At 46.6% G+C, this 14,104-nt stretch overlaps 2 long non-coding RNA genes across 3 annotated transcripts in view; one reads left to right on the forward strand and one right to left on the reverse strand.

Moving 5' to 3' along the window:
* Nucleotides 1-391: 391 nt before the first annotated feature.
* Nucleotides 392-2,442, forward strand: LOC138366897 (uncharacterized). 2 transcript variants are annotated; one of them, XR_011229237.1, is made up of 4 exons: nt 392-437; nt 712-864; nt 1,946-2,046; nt 2,235-2,442. It is a non-coding gene; the product is annotated as an uncharacterized lncRNA (long non-coding RNA). The 2 variants fall into 2 exon arrangements; XR_011229236.1 differs by lacking the exon at nt 392-437 and having other exon boundaries at nt 603-864.
* A 1,504-nt stretch (nt 2,443-3,946) lies between these two features.
* The window catches only part of LOC138366898 (uncharacterized), a 51,422-nt gene continuing 41,264 nt past the window's right edge, over nt 3,947-14,104 (reverse strand). The window contains exon 2 of the long non-coding RNA XR_011229238.1: nt 3,947-4,120. This is a non-coding gene — a long non-coding RNA (uncharacterized lncRNA). The remainder of the gene's footprint in view (nt 4,121-14,104) is intronic.

The raw sequence follows: 14,104 nt of genomic DNA on the forward strand, positions 1-14,104 counted from the left end.
TTGTATACTGTAGTTGTGGAGCGGCCATTAACAGTTCTTGACTGACCGACGATTACGACACTGCCGATTACATTTCAAATGTTTCAGTTGTACCTGTTGTTTTGTTTCAACATTTACAATAGAATGCAGTACTTGGTTTGTGAATTAAATTTCAAAATTAACATCTTCAAACATTCAAGCTGGGGATCATTATTGGTTCATTAGAGACTCGTTCGTATTTGGGAAAGTGAAGGAGTGGCTGTTGGCCATTGATAATTGACACTTCAGACTCGCAAAATGTTAACCAATGGGGTGAGTTTTAGGGTGAATGTCAACCAATCAGCGGCCGGGTTTGGTTGGCTGCTGGATATAAAAGTGACGCTGAGCCAGAAAGCACTTCAGTGTGTTTTACCTCACTTTTGGTATACAGTTCCAGCTTCGTCTCCTGGAGTTGAGCTGTATGTGGGGGATACCCCCTTGCTCTTCCCCCCGCCCCTTGCTGCGTCCCCCCTCCCTCCCTCGCTCTTTGCTGCGTCCCCCCCCCCTCCCTCCCTCCCTCGCTCTTTACTGCGTCCCCCCTCCCTCGCTCTTTGCTGCGTCCCCCCCCTCTCCCCCCCCCTTGCCCTTTGCTGCGTCCCCCCCCCTCCTTCCCCTGCTTTGTCTCCCTCCCTCTCCCCTAGTTCCCCGTACTGGAACTAGTGAAGTGTATGGGGTTAATTACCTTTATTTCAGATTGGTCTTGACGAATCAAAGGTTGGGTTTAGTACGCATAATGCTGCGTGTGGCACTACAGCAGACCCAAACTGGCCTGTGACGCTCCACTACCCCACTTGTATCATGCGAGAGGCTAGCCCTTAACGTCTGGCCTTCAACCTTAAAATTCGGGTAAATATACATTACAATTTTTGTACAATAGTTTCATTATGAACTTTAAAACTACATTTTCAAATCTAAATTTAACTTGTTTTAATGAAGACTAAAATTCAGCAGGCTAGGGATGTAATTCTAGTAATGGGTAACTAGAAATTTTCTTAAAACCAGTTTAATCTTTAGTGTTTCCATAATGTTAGTCTAGTTTTTTCCATCAACGCTAACTATATAACTTCCTGTCGTATATATTAATCACAAAATTGCCTTAGAGTACCATATTAGTAATTTGTATCATTGGTGATTTCAGTTGATGTAGTAAACTTCTTTAATGTAAGTTAACGGAATAATTCGTCGCGACCATTGCACCTGAACAATTAACTACCGGTTCGTAGTGGTGCAATTGTCAGCGCCTCGGGTCTACACAAGGCAGTCAGAAGCTAGAGAAATCCGCCTTAAGTAAAACTCGGATACTAGTGTCGGGACATTTCCCCCACAGGGGATTGGTCTAGCAGTTCAATAAGTTGTTTGGTAATGTACAGTATAGCCGTGCACGTCTGACTGTAATTCGGAAGACGATTAACTTTATAGTTAAATGTACAGTTGGTACTTTTATTTAGTGTAAAAGAAAAGTAAATGACTGAAGTTTAAGAACAAAGGTGTAGCATTAATGCGTAATGTATAGTTTTTTTTCTTTGGGGGGGCGGGGAGGGCTAAAAGTTTCAGCCTCTGAGCTTGAAGGTCTACAAACATCTAGGTTAGATTTTTCTATGAAACATCTTTGTCTTGTGTTCACCCTGGTGCAAGGATATGGTTGTCTATATACTTTTAATCTTAAATTGATGGTATTTTCCAGAATACTTCTTAAAATACTGGTGTGTGGGGGGGGGGGTACCCCCGGGAACCACTACATGGCCCCAAACAGCTCCCTGGTGGTGGTCTTGGTCTCCTCAGCAAAACCAGTTTGTTTTGGAGTGCTAGAGAAGCAGGTTACAATCATGCCTCTTGTTGTTCCCTTTTAGTAAATGTACATTTGTCATCCTGCTGGACTAGGATTTACTAAATGACAAATGTTTCTAACTACGTAATTGTTTTTTAGGCGGGATCCCGGTCATGTGGACAAGCAGCAACGAGCGAGACAAGACGACCTGGAGGTGGTCATCTGGGTACACTGTCCTTCAGCTGGTCTCACACTGGCGGGTCAGTATGGCTTGTTTTACTTGGTTATACACCTCAAATTGTCATAACATACGGAGGTGTTTGGAATATTAAACGCAGGTTACTCATAAGGGCTTAAATAGCTGTAAAACTTAAATCCTGTGACACGTTAAAATAATAATTCATAATCTTAAGGAATGTTTCTAATAACTCTTCCCTCCCGTCCCCAGGCTCGGGCGACCACAGAAAGACAACAGGGAAGGCGACGAGGACTGTCTCGGGTACTGAAGAACGTCTCTAAGAACGGCATGAAGTGAAGACATTGCCTGTCACCACGTCACGGCTGTCATCTGTAACACAAGTCTTGGATGTATGTGTTTGGCAGAAAATGGCCTGGTTTCCCGAATGAAGTTGTAAAACATTAAAATTTTAAACGGCTCATGATCTTAAATACCTTAGCCATGAGGTCTCTTAATGCTTAAGTCTATACAGATTGTCACTAACGACCTGAAGTGTCGTTGGGGCAATGTTTAACTCATTGGTTAAGGAAACTATTAATTGCTTGGGACTTCAATGTCACAATGACAACCCCCCCCCCCCCTGACCTGCATTGGTCCAATGTCAGGCGAACCGCTGACATGGGAACACACCTGTAACCCGCCCCCTCACCTACAGACCAGTGTAGGTGCATTACTTGTAAAACCTGGTTGTAGCGCACTTTTTGGACCTCGCTCCGTGACCTCGGTAGGTACATTATTTACATTGAGTAGGACAGATTTTTTGTCCTGTTTGGCAGAGTTACTATCTGGAAGAGAACGATGGCTAGACTTTCCAGTGTTATAAAATGCATCTTTACAGGGTTTTGCATTTCTAATTGGGCACCTAAATCACTTGCTTAGTTGCCTATATTTCTTTATCCACAACTTCAATCCATATTGCGATCCAGAATGGCGGTAGTAAATCTCTGTAAACTATTGGAAGTTTCTTCTATACATCATAGATGCATATTGAGAGGGAAAAATTTATTTAAATTTCTAGTTTTTAAGGTTTGGTGCCTTCTTTTGAAAATTACCTTGCCTTCTAGTGTTTAAAAAGGGGGGAGGGGGAGCGGGAATGAAGTTGTACATGAAATTCTAGCAAGATGTTAAACTACTAGAGTGGAAACTACAGTGGGATGTACCTTTAGTTTATTATATTAGGAATAAAAGACGGTGATGTACGCATGTTAAGTGTTGAGTTTGTCTCCAGGTTTTAACAAATAAGATTTTTACATTAGTAATGGATATCCTTTATACTTGAAGGTTATTTTCTGTTTTAATTAAAAATAACAAAGATAAGAGTAGGCTACAAATGGCCTGGCAAAATAGTCAGCCTTGTGAATTGCAGATTACTGAAACCCGTTTGTCGCCATGGTGCTACATAGCCTTCCCGGCCTGGTGCCTTCTTTTGATAATTACTTGGTTTGTCACCACCCACTACAGGGCAGTGACCCCACAGCATTGAGAAGCCCTGGAGTAAGTGTACGGACACTTGGGCTGTCACCTGAACGGGGACAGTTTCGTGAACACACTTTGTTCTCGTATTGGCATCCTTGGTGATATTTAGCGCCCTCTGGTTATTCCGCACTTTGCTGGTGCTACATAGCCTTCCCAGTTTGGTGCCTTCTTTTGATAATTACTTACTTGGTGCCTTCTTTTAATACTTGTGAACACTCCCGCTGGTCTCGTGTTTCCTTATTCCTGACGCCATTAATCCCAGCTATAATAAATCGGTGTAGTTTGGAACTAGATTCTGGGGTCTACAAATATCTCCAAACTATACCAGATCTGGGTTCAGGATAGCAGCAGCATCTAACAGACTAGTCGGAGACCGGGCCGCCAAAACATTATGCCCAGCAGTATTATACAGCTTTAAATAAGGAAGGTCGGGTAAAATGCCAGTGTTTGAGGTAGCAATTTATTGAAATTCAAAGTTTGAGTAAAGAATCGGTTCGAGGCGTCATGAAGTCAGCTCATAGTTCAGAAGGCCAAGTGGTGACGGGCAGGGCGCCGTCCTATTCCGTCGTCGTAGATGTTCACTAGACACACTCCTTGTTGCCTGCTGGAGTTGACCGGACCTGGGGACGAGAGAAGTTATTAGGAATGTCAAGTTAATATTGCACTGTCTTTCAGTTACGTAAATGCAGTTCAAAGTCTTCCTTAAACGCTAGCAACCTTCACTACCACCCACAGGATGCAACCCGTTCTCGCAAATTCGTAAAGTCAATATTGACTTATTAACTACGTGCATAGGTGACATACTAAACATAGATACCCTTAAAAAGCTTCATAGAAAACACCGACCTTGCCTAACCTTGTTAGTATCTTAAGATAAGCATCTTATAGCTTCGTATTTACAATTATTACTTAACCTATTATAGGTATAGGTCAAGTAATAATTGTAATTACGAAGCAATAAGATGCTTATATTAAGATACTAACATGGTTAGGTAAGGTCGGTGTTTTCTATGAAGCTTTTTAAGGGTATCTATTATGTTTAGTATATCACCTATGCACGTAGTTATTAAGTCAATATTGACTATACGAATTTGCGAGAACGAGTTGCAGGATGGGTATGAGAGTCCACTACCACCCACAGTGGACCGCATACCCATCCTACCACCCACAGGATGGCTATGGGGTCCACTGGCACCCACAGGATGGGTATGGGGGGGTTCACTACCACCCACAGGATGGGTATGTGGGTCCACTACCACCCACAGTGGACCGCATACCCATCCTACCACCCACAGGATGGGTATGGGGTCCACTACCACCCACAGGATGGGTATGTGGGTCCACTACCACCCACAGTGGACCGCATACCCATCCTACCACCCACAGGATGGGTATGGGGTCCACTACCACCCACAGGATGGGTATGGGGTCCAGTACCGCCCACAGGATAGGTATGGGGTCCACTACCACCCACAGGATGGGTATGGGGTCCAATACCACCCACAGGATGGGTATGGGGTCCACTACCACCCACAGGATGAGTATGGGGGTCCACTACCACCCACAGGATGGGTATGGGTTCCACTACCACCCACAGGATGGGTATGGTGGCCCACTACCGCCCACAGGATGGGTATGGGGTCCACTACCACCCACAGGATGGGTATGGGTTCCACTACCACCCACAGGATGGGTATGGGGTCCACTACCACCCACAGGATGGGTATGGGGTCCACTACCACCCACAGTATGTGTATGGGGTCCACTACCACCCACAGGATGGGTATGGGGTCCACTACCACCCACAGGATGAGTATGGGGGTCCACTAACACCCACAGGATGGGTATGGGTTCCACTACCACCCACAGGATGGGTATGGTGGCCCACTACCGCCCACAGGATGGGTATAGGGTCCACTACCACCCACAGGATGGGTATGGGGTCCACTACCGCCCACAGGATGGGTATGGGTTCCACTACCACCCACAGGATGGATATGGGGTCCACTACCACCCACAGGATGGGTATGGGATCCACTACCACCCACAGGATGGGTATGGGGTCCACTACCACCCACAGGATGGGTATGGGGTCCACTACCACCCACAGGATGGGTATGGGGTCCACTACCACCCACAGGATGGGTATGGTGGTCCACTTCCACCCACAGGATGGGTATGGGGTCCACTACCACCCACAGGATGGGTATGGGTTCCACTACCACCCACAGGATGGGTATGGTGGTCCACTTCCACCCACAGGATGGGTATGGGGTCCACTACCACCCACAGGATGGGTATGGGTTCCACTACCACCCACAGGATGGGTATGGTGGTCCACTTCCACCCACAGGATGGGTATGGGGTCCACTACCACCCACAGGATGGGTATGGGGTCCACTACCACCCACAGGATGGGTATGGGGTCCACTACCACCCACAGGATGGGTATGGGGTCCACTACCACCCACAGGATGGGTATGGGGTCCACTACCACCCACAGGATGGGTATGGGGTCCACTACCACCCACAGGATGGGTATGGGGTCCACTACCACCCACAGGATGGGTATGGGGTCCACTACTACCCACAGGATGGGTATGGGGTCCACTACCACCCACAGGATGGGTATGGGGTCCACTACCACCCACAGGATGGGTATGGGGTCCACTACCACCCACAGGATGGGTATGGGGTCCACTACCACCCACAGTATGTGTATGGGGTCCACTACCACCCACAGGATGGGTATGGGTTCCACTACCACCCACAGGATGGGTATGGGGTCCACTACCACCCACAGGATGGGTATGGGGTCCACTACCACCCACAGGATGGGTATGGGGTCCACTACCACCCACAGGATGGGTATGGGGTCCACTACCACCCACAGGATGGGTATGGGGTCCACTACCACCCACAGTATGTGTATGGGGTCCACTACCACCCACAGTATGTGTATGGGGTCCACTACCACCCACAGGATGGGTATGGGGTCCACTACCACCCACAGGATGGGTATGGGGTCCACTACCACCCACAGGATGGGTATGGGGTCCACTACCACCCACAGGATGGGTATGGGGTCCACTACCACCCACAGGATGGGTATGGGGTCCACTACCACCCACAGGATGGGTATGGGGTCCACTACCACCCACAGGATGGGTATGGGGTCCACTACCACCCACAGGATGGGTATGGGATCCACTACCACCCACAGGATGGGTATGGGGTCCACTACCGTAATATAAACAATAGGGACATACAAGTATTGACTGGAGACGCAGATGCACATTAGGCTACGGTGTTCATTAACAATACTGGAATATTGTAACAAAAAACACTATAGGAGCTAATATTAATGTGCAAATATTTCAGTGAGACAGTTAATGATTAATTAATAATGAACAAAGTTACCAATTTATGAAACAAATTGAGAAATTTTAAGTGCAAAATTTATCAAATTTTGTGACATTAAGAATTTAAGTAGTAACAAATTGGTAAATCGTAAATATATTAAGTTAAGAATCGATGTATGTTTGATGTTGTTGTTGTTGTTAAAGATTCGCTACCTGGAACAAAGTTCCAAGTAGCACGGGCTATGGTGAGCCCGTAGAATATGTTTGATACCTTCGGTAAGTGAGAGGGGCAGGTAACTATAGATGTTTTGTGGGTACCTTGAGTCATACCCACCCACCAGTATTCTTCCAGTTTACCACCTGACTCTACCTCGTAGAGGGCCTACCTCGACAAGGGGCCTCGTAGCCTGGCGGATAGCGCGCAGGACTCGTAATTCTGTGGCGCGGGTTCGATTCCCGCACGAGGCAGAAACAAATGGGCAAAGTTTCTTTCACCCTGAATGCCCCTGTTACCTAGCAGTAAATAGGTACCTGGGAGTTAGTCAGCTGTCACGGGCTGCTTCCTGGGGGTGGAGGCCTGGTCGAGGACCGGGCCGCGGGGACACTAAAGCCCCGAAATCATCTCAAGATAACCTCAAGATACCTCACTCCCAGCCTCCAGCTGATGCTTTTAGATGCCCCATCTAACCTCTTATCACGCATTAACCTTCAGTTCCTGAGATATGAGATATATATAAATGGGGTGATCCCTCATGATGGTATTACTGTAAACTTATCAAGTGGGTGGTAGTGAATACCCGTACCCATCCAGTGGGTGGTAGTGAACCCCCGTACCCATCCAGTGGGCGGTAGTGAACCCCCGTACCCATCCAGTGGGCGGTAGTGAACCCCCGTACCCATCCAGTGGGTGGTAGTGAACCCCCGTACCCATCCAGTGGGCGGTAGTGAACCCCCGTACCCATCCAGTGGGCGGTAGTGAACTCCCATACCCATCCAGTGGGTGGTAGTGAACCCCCGTACCCATCCAGTGGGCGGTAGTGAACTCCCATACCCATCCAGTGGGTGGTAGTGAACCCCCGTACCCATCCAGTGGGCGGTAGTGAACCCCCGTACCCATCCAGTGGGTGGTAGTGAACCCCCATACCCATCCAGTGGGCGGTAGTGAACCCCTGAACCCATCCAGTGGGTGGTACTGAACCCCCATACCAATCCAGTGGGTGGTAGTGAACCCCCGTACCCATCCAGTGGGTGGTAGTGAACCCCCGTACCCATCCAGTGGGTGGTAGTGAACCCCCGTACCCATCCAGTGGGCGGTAGTGAACCCCCGTACCCATCCAGTGGGTGGTAGTGAACCCCCATACCCATCCAGTGGGCGGTAGTGAACCCCCGTACCCATCCAGTGGGTGGTACTGAACCCCCATACCAATCCAGTGGGTGGTAGTGAACCCCCATACCCATCCAGTGGACGGTAGTGAACCCCCGTACCCATCCAGTAGACGGTAGTGAACCCCCATACCCATCCAGTGGACGGTAGTGAACCCCCGTACCCATCCTGCGAACGGTAGTGAACCCCCGTACCCATCCAGTGCCCCATATTATATATATATATAAAATGTGACCCACCGCCGCTTTCAGTAATTGGCATATTTTTGGTATAAAAAGTCGGAATTTCAAACTGCGAATAGGTGCAGAGAGCCAGAATTTGGGTCCAAAATATGGCTCAGGTATCGAATTTTGGATGTTTGGGATATTTTGAAAACTGCAGGGGGGTTTGGGCAAAATGTGACCCACCGCCGCTTTCAGTAATTGGCATATTTTTGGTATAAAAAGTCGAAATTTCAAACTGCGAATAGGTGCAGAGATCCAGAATTTGGGTCCAAAATATGGCTCAGGTATCGAATTTGGGATGTTTGGGACATTTTGAAAACTGCAGGGGGGTTTGGGCAAAATGTGACCCACCGCCGCTTTCAGTAATTGGCATATTTTTGGTATAAAAAGTAGGAATTTCAAATTACGAATAGGTGCAGAGATCCAGAATTTGGGTCCAAATTATGGCTCAGGTATCGAATTTGGGATGTTTGGGATATTTTGAAAACTGCAGGGGGGTTTGGGCAAAATGTGACCCACCCCCGCTTTCAGTAGTTGGCATATTTTTGGTATAAAAAGTCGGAATTTCAAACAGCGAATAGGTGCAGAGAGCCAGAATTTGGGTCCAAAATATGGCTCAGGTATCGAATTTGGGATGTTTGGGATATTTTGAAAACTGCAGGGGGGTTTGGGCAAAGTGTGACCCACAGCCGCTTTCAGTAATATGCATTTTTTCGGTATAAAAAGTCGGAATTTCAAACTGAGAATACGTGCAGAGAGCCAGATTTTAGCTCCAAACTGTGGCTCTGGCATTGAATTTGGGATGTTAGGGATATTTTGAAAACTGCAGGGGGGTTTGGGCAAAGTGTGACCCACAGCCGCTTTCAGTAATATGCATTTTTTCGGTATAAAAAGTCGGTACTTCCAACTGCGAATATGTGCAGAGAGCCAGATTTTGGCTCCAAATTGTGGATCTGGTGTGGAATTTGGGATGTTTGGGATATTTTGAAAACTGCAGGGGGGTTTGAGCAATTCGAACAATTCGATACCAAAATCAAAGACGTAGCATAAAAATTGAGGTGAGAAAATTGAAAAGAGTACACACATTTTAGTGCGTGTGAGCGCTCACAGGCTCATCTTGAAGTGAATCGGCCAGGTCGACCTTGGGGTGGGCTGAGCCTCGCGCGTCAGGCTAGGCAAAGTGTTAATCAGCAATGATAGCTTCACGGAGCCTCCGGGGTTCTGCCAGAAACTGGCGTTTTCGCTGACATTCAATGCTGTTTTTTGTTATTTTAATAATTATTTATTGGTATAGGATTTAGGATTTGAAGTACTGTTTGATTGCTTATTAATAAATAGACATGGTTTGCATTTTAATTTAATAAATGTAATCGCAGGTATTCTTTCATCACAGGAGCAAGTGGAGAAGGAAGAGATTGACAAGCTAATAATGTATGATTCATCTGCAACACCTAACGGGGAGGTTATCTCCTCCCCGGAGATAAGAGGGGATAAGGAGGGGAGAAGACACTTCCAGAATACATTAGTCGAATGGCTCATAACCAGAAAGATATTTATTACCTAACAGCTCCCTCAAGAGAATTATCAGAGACTTCTCCATATTTTGAGCAAAAGTAGAAAGTAGCGAAAGTAGCCCAATTTTTGGGCTACTAGTAGCGAAAGTAGCCCAATTGTTATGATACTAGTAGCGAAAGTTGCACAATTTTTAGGCTACTAATAGCAAAAGTAGCCTAATTCTTGGGACCAATTCTTGGGCTAATGGTAGCGAAAGTATCCCAAATTTTTGCTACTAGTAGCGAAAGTAGCCCAATTTAGGGGCTAATAGTAGCAAAATTAGGCCATTTTTGGGCTACTAGTAGCAAAAGTAGCTCAATTTTTGGGCTACTAGTAGCGAAAGTAGCCTTATTTTTGAGGTAAGTAGCCCTATTTTTGGGGTTTTAAGTAGCCCAATTTTGGCCTACTAGTAGCAAAAGTAGCCCAATTTTTGGGCTATATGTAGCCCAGTTTTGAGCTACTAGTAGCGAAAGATAGCCCAAAAATTGGGCTACTTATAGCCCAAAAATTGGGCTAAAGTAGCCCAATTTTGGGGCTTCTAGTAGCAAAAGTAGCCCAATTTTTGGGCTGCTAGTAGCCCAATTTTGGGGCTACTAGTAGCGAAAGTAGTCAATTTTAGGCTAATAGTAGCAAAGGTAGCCCAATTTGGGGCTACTAGCAGCCAAAGTAACCCAATTTTGGGGCTATTAGAAGCAAAAGTAGCCCAATTTTTGGGCTATAAGTAGCCCAATTTTGGGCTACTAGTAGTAAAAGTAGCCCAATTTTTAGGCTACTAGTATCAAAAGTAGCCCAATTTGAGTTACTAGTAGCAAATTTTTGGGCTAAGTAGCCCAATTTTTTGGCTATAAGTAGCCCAATTTTGGCCTACTAGTAGCAAAAGTAGCCCAATTTTTGGGCTATATGTAGCCCAATTTTGGGCTAGTAGTAGCGAAAGTAGCCCAATTTTTTGGCTATAAGTAGCCCAATTTTGGCCTACTAGTAGCAAAAGTAGCCCAATTTTTTGGCTATAAGTAGCCCAATTTTGGCCTACTAGTAGCAAAAGTAGCCCAATTTTTGGGCTATAAGTAGCCCAATTTTGGGCTACTAGTAGCAAAGGTAGCCCAATTTGGGCTACTAGTAGCAAAAGTAGCCTAATTTTTGGGCTGCTAGTAGCGAAATTAGCCCAATTTTTCTGCTGAATATCGCAATTTTTAGGCTATAAGTAGCCCAATTTTGGGCTACTAGTAGCAAAAGTAGCCCAAAATTGCTATTAGTAGCCCAAAATTGGGCTACCAATAGCAAAAGTAGCCCAATTTTTGGGCTATTAGTAGCAAAAGTAGCCTAATTTGTGGCTACTAGTAGCAAAAGTAGCCCAATTTGTGGCTACTAGTAGCAAAAGTAGCCCAATTTGTGGCTACTAGTAGCAAAAGTAGCCCAATTTTTGGCTACTAGTACCAAAAGCATCCCAATTTGCTACTAGTAGCAAACGTAGCCCAATTTTGGGGCTATTAGTAGCAAAAGTAGCCAATTTTTTGGGCTACCAGTAGCGAAAGTTACCCAATTTTTGGGCTGTATGTAGCCCAATTTTTTGCTATTAGTAGCAAAAGTAGCCCAATTTTTTGGCTACTAGTAGCAAAAGTAGCCCCATTTTTTGCTACTAGTAGCAAAAGTAGCCCAATTTTTGGCTACTAGTAGCAAAAGTAGCCCAATTTTTGGCTACTAGTACCAAAAGCATCCCAATTTGCTACTAGTAGCAAAAGTAACCCAATTTTTGGGATACTGGTAGCGAAAGTAGCCTAATCTTGGGCTACTAGTTGCAAAAGTAGCTAAATTTTTGGGTTATAAGTAGCCCAATTTTAAGCTATAAGTAACCCAATTTTGGGCTACTAGTAGTGAAAGTAGCCCAATTTTTTGGCTACTAGTAGGGAAAGTAGCAACAAAAATTGGGCTAATAGTAGCAAAAGTTGCCCAATTTTTTGGGAAGGGGGAGGGGGGTAGGGGGGATGGGTAGGGGGGGAGGGGGGGATCCTACAAAAAATCATAAAATCCTACTAAAAATTAAAGGATTTTTTTAACCCCCACCCCTACCACCCCTGTAATTTTTTTAAATTAAAAAATTCCTTTAATTTTCAGTAGGATTTTTATGATTTTTTGTAGGATCCCTAATTCCCATCCCCCCTACCACCCCCCACACCCCTTCCCCCCCCCCCCCACCATTACCCTCCCCTCCCCTCATCCCCCCTACCCTCCCTGACCCCGCCGACCCCCCACCCCTACCACCCCCCTGTAATTTTTCTTAAATTTTGGCCGCTAGCGGCGAAAATCGCCCGATTTTTGGGCCGCTAGCGGCTAAAGTCGCCCGATTTTTGGGCCGCTAGCGGCTAAAATCGCCCGATTTTTGGCCGCTAGCGGCTAAAATCGCCCGATTTTTGGCCGCTTGCGGCAAAAGTCGCCCGATTTTTTACCGCTAGCAGCTAAAATCGCCCGATTTTTGGCCGCTAGCAGCTAAAATCTCCCGATTTTTGGCCGCTAGTGGCGAAAATCTCCCGATTTTTGGCCGCTAGCGGCAAAAGTCGCCCGATTTTTGGGCCGCTAGCGGCTAAAATCGCCCGATTTTTGGCCGCTAGCGGCTAAAATCGCCCGATTTTTGGCCGCTAGCGGCTAAAGTCGCCCGATTTTTGGCCGCTAGCGGCGAAAATCGCCCGATTTTAGGCTGCTAGCGGCGAAAATTGCCCGATTTTAGGCTGCTAGCGGCAAAAGTCGCCCGATTTTTGGGCCGCTAGCTGCTAAAATCGCACGATTTTTGACCGCTTGCGCCGAAAATTGCCCGATTTTTGGCCGCTAGCGGCGAAAATCGTACGTATTTTGGCTGCTAGCGGCGAAAATCGCCCGTATATTGGCTGCTAGCGGCGAAAATCGCCCGATTTTTGGCCGCTAGCGGCTAAAATCCCTCGATTTTTGGCCGCTAGCGGCTAAAATCGCCTGATTTTAGGATGCTAGTGGCGAAAATCGGCCGATTTTTGACCGCTAGCGGCGAAAATCGGCCGATTTTTGGCTGCTAGCGGCGAAAATCGCCCGATTTTTGGCTGCTAACGGCGAAAATCGCTCGATTTTTGCCCGCTAGCGGCTAAAAACGCCCGATTTTTGGCCGCTAGCGGCGAAAATCGCCCGATTTTAGGCTGCTAGCGGCAAAAGTCGCCCGATTTTTCGCCCGCTAGTGGGGAAAATCGCCCGATTTTTCGCCCGCTAGCGGGTAAAATCGCCCGATTTTTCGCCGCTTGCGCCGAAAATTGCCCGAATTTTGGCCGCTAGCGGCGAAAATCGCCCGATTTTTGGGCCGCTAGCAGCTAAAATCGCCCGATTTTTGGCCGCTAGGGGCTAAAATCGCCCGATTTTAGGCTGCTAGCGGCGAAAATCGCCTTTTTTTTTGCCACTAGCGACGAGAATAGTCCCCATTTTTTATTGCTAGCGGCGAAAATTGCCCAATTTTTGGCCGCTAGCGACGAAAGTATATATATATATATATCCTTTAAATAAAACACTGAAACCATATATTATGATCAACATTTTCTAATACACTTGAAAACACTGCCAAATTCAGTGAAAATATTAACGTATTTAAATTCCTGATGGTTCATATTCTTTACAAAAATTATATATATCGCTGTTGACACAGCTTCAGTTGAATGAAACTATAACTTTCACAAATTCCAAAGTCCGTCACTTTTTTCCCAAATGCAATCGTTGCACCGAATATATGCCAAGTGCTGCAATAAATTTATTCCAATTCAGAGTAATTTTAATTGAATTATTAACGCCAAAAATCACAGGGGGGCAGGTGAGGGAGGGAGTGATTGGGGAGGCAGGGGGTGATTGGGGACGCAGGGGGTGATTGGGGAGGCAGGGGGTGATTGGGGACGCAGGGGGTTGATTGGGGACGCAGGGGGTGATTGGGGACGCAGGGGGTGATTGGGGAGGCAGGGGGTGATTGGGGAGGCAGGGGGTGATTGGGGACGCAGGGGGTTGATTGGGGACGCAGGGGGTGATTGAGAAGGGGGGGGTGATGGAAAGGGGGTTGGGAGGGAAGGTAGGGAATTGTCA

This window comes from Procambarus clarkii, chromosome 20 (assembly GCF_040958095.1).
Source record: "Procambarus clarkii isolate CNS0578487 chromosome 20, FALCON_Pclarkii_2.0, whole genome shotgun sequence".
Classification (NCBI taxonomy): Eukaryota; Metazoa; Arthropoda; class Malacostraca; order Decapoda; family Cambaridae; genus Procambarus; species Procambarus clarkii.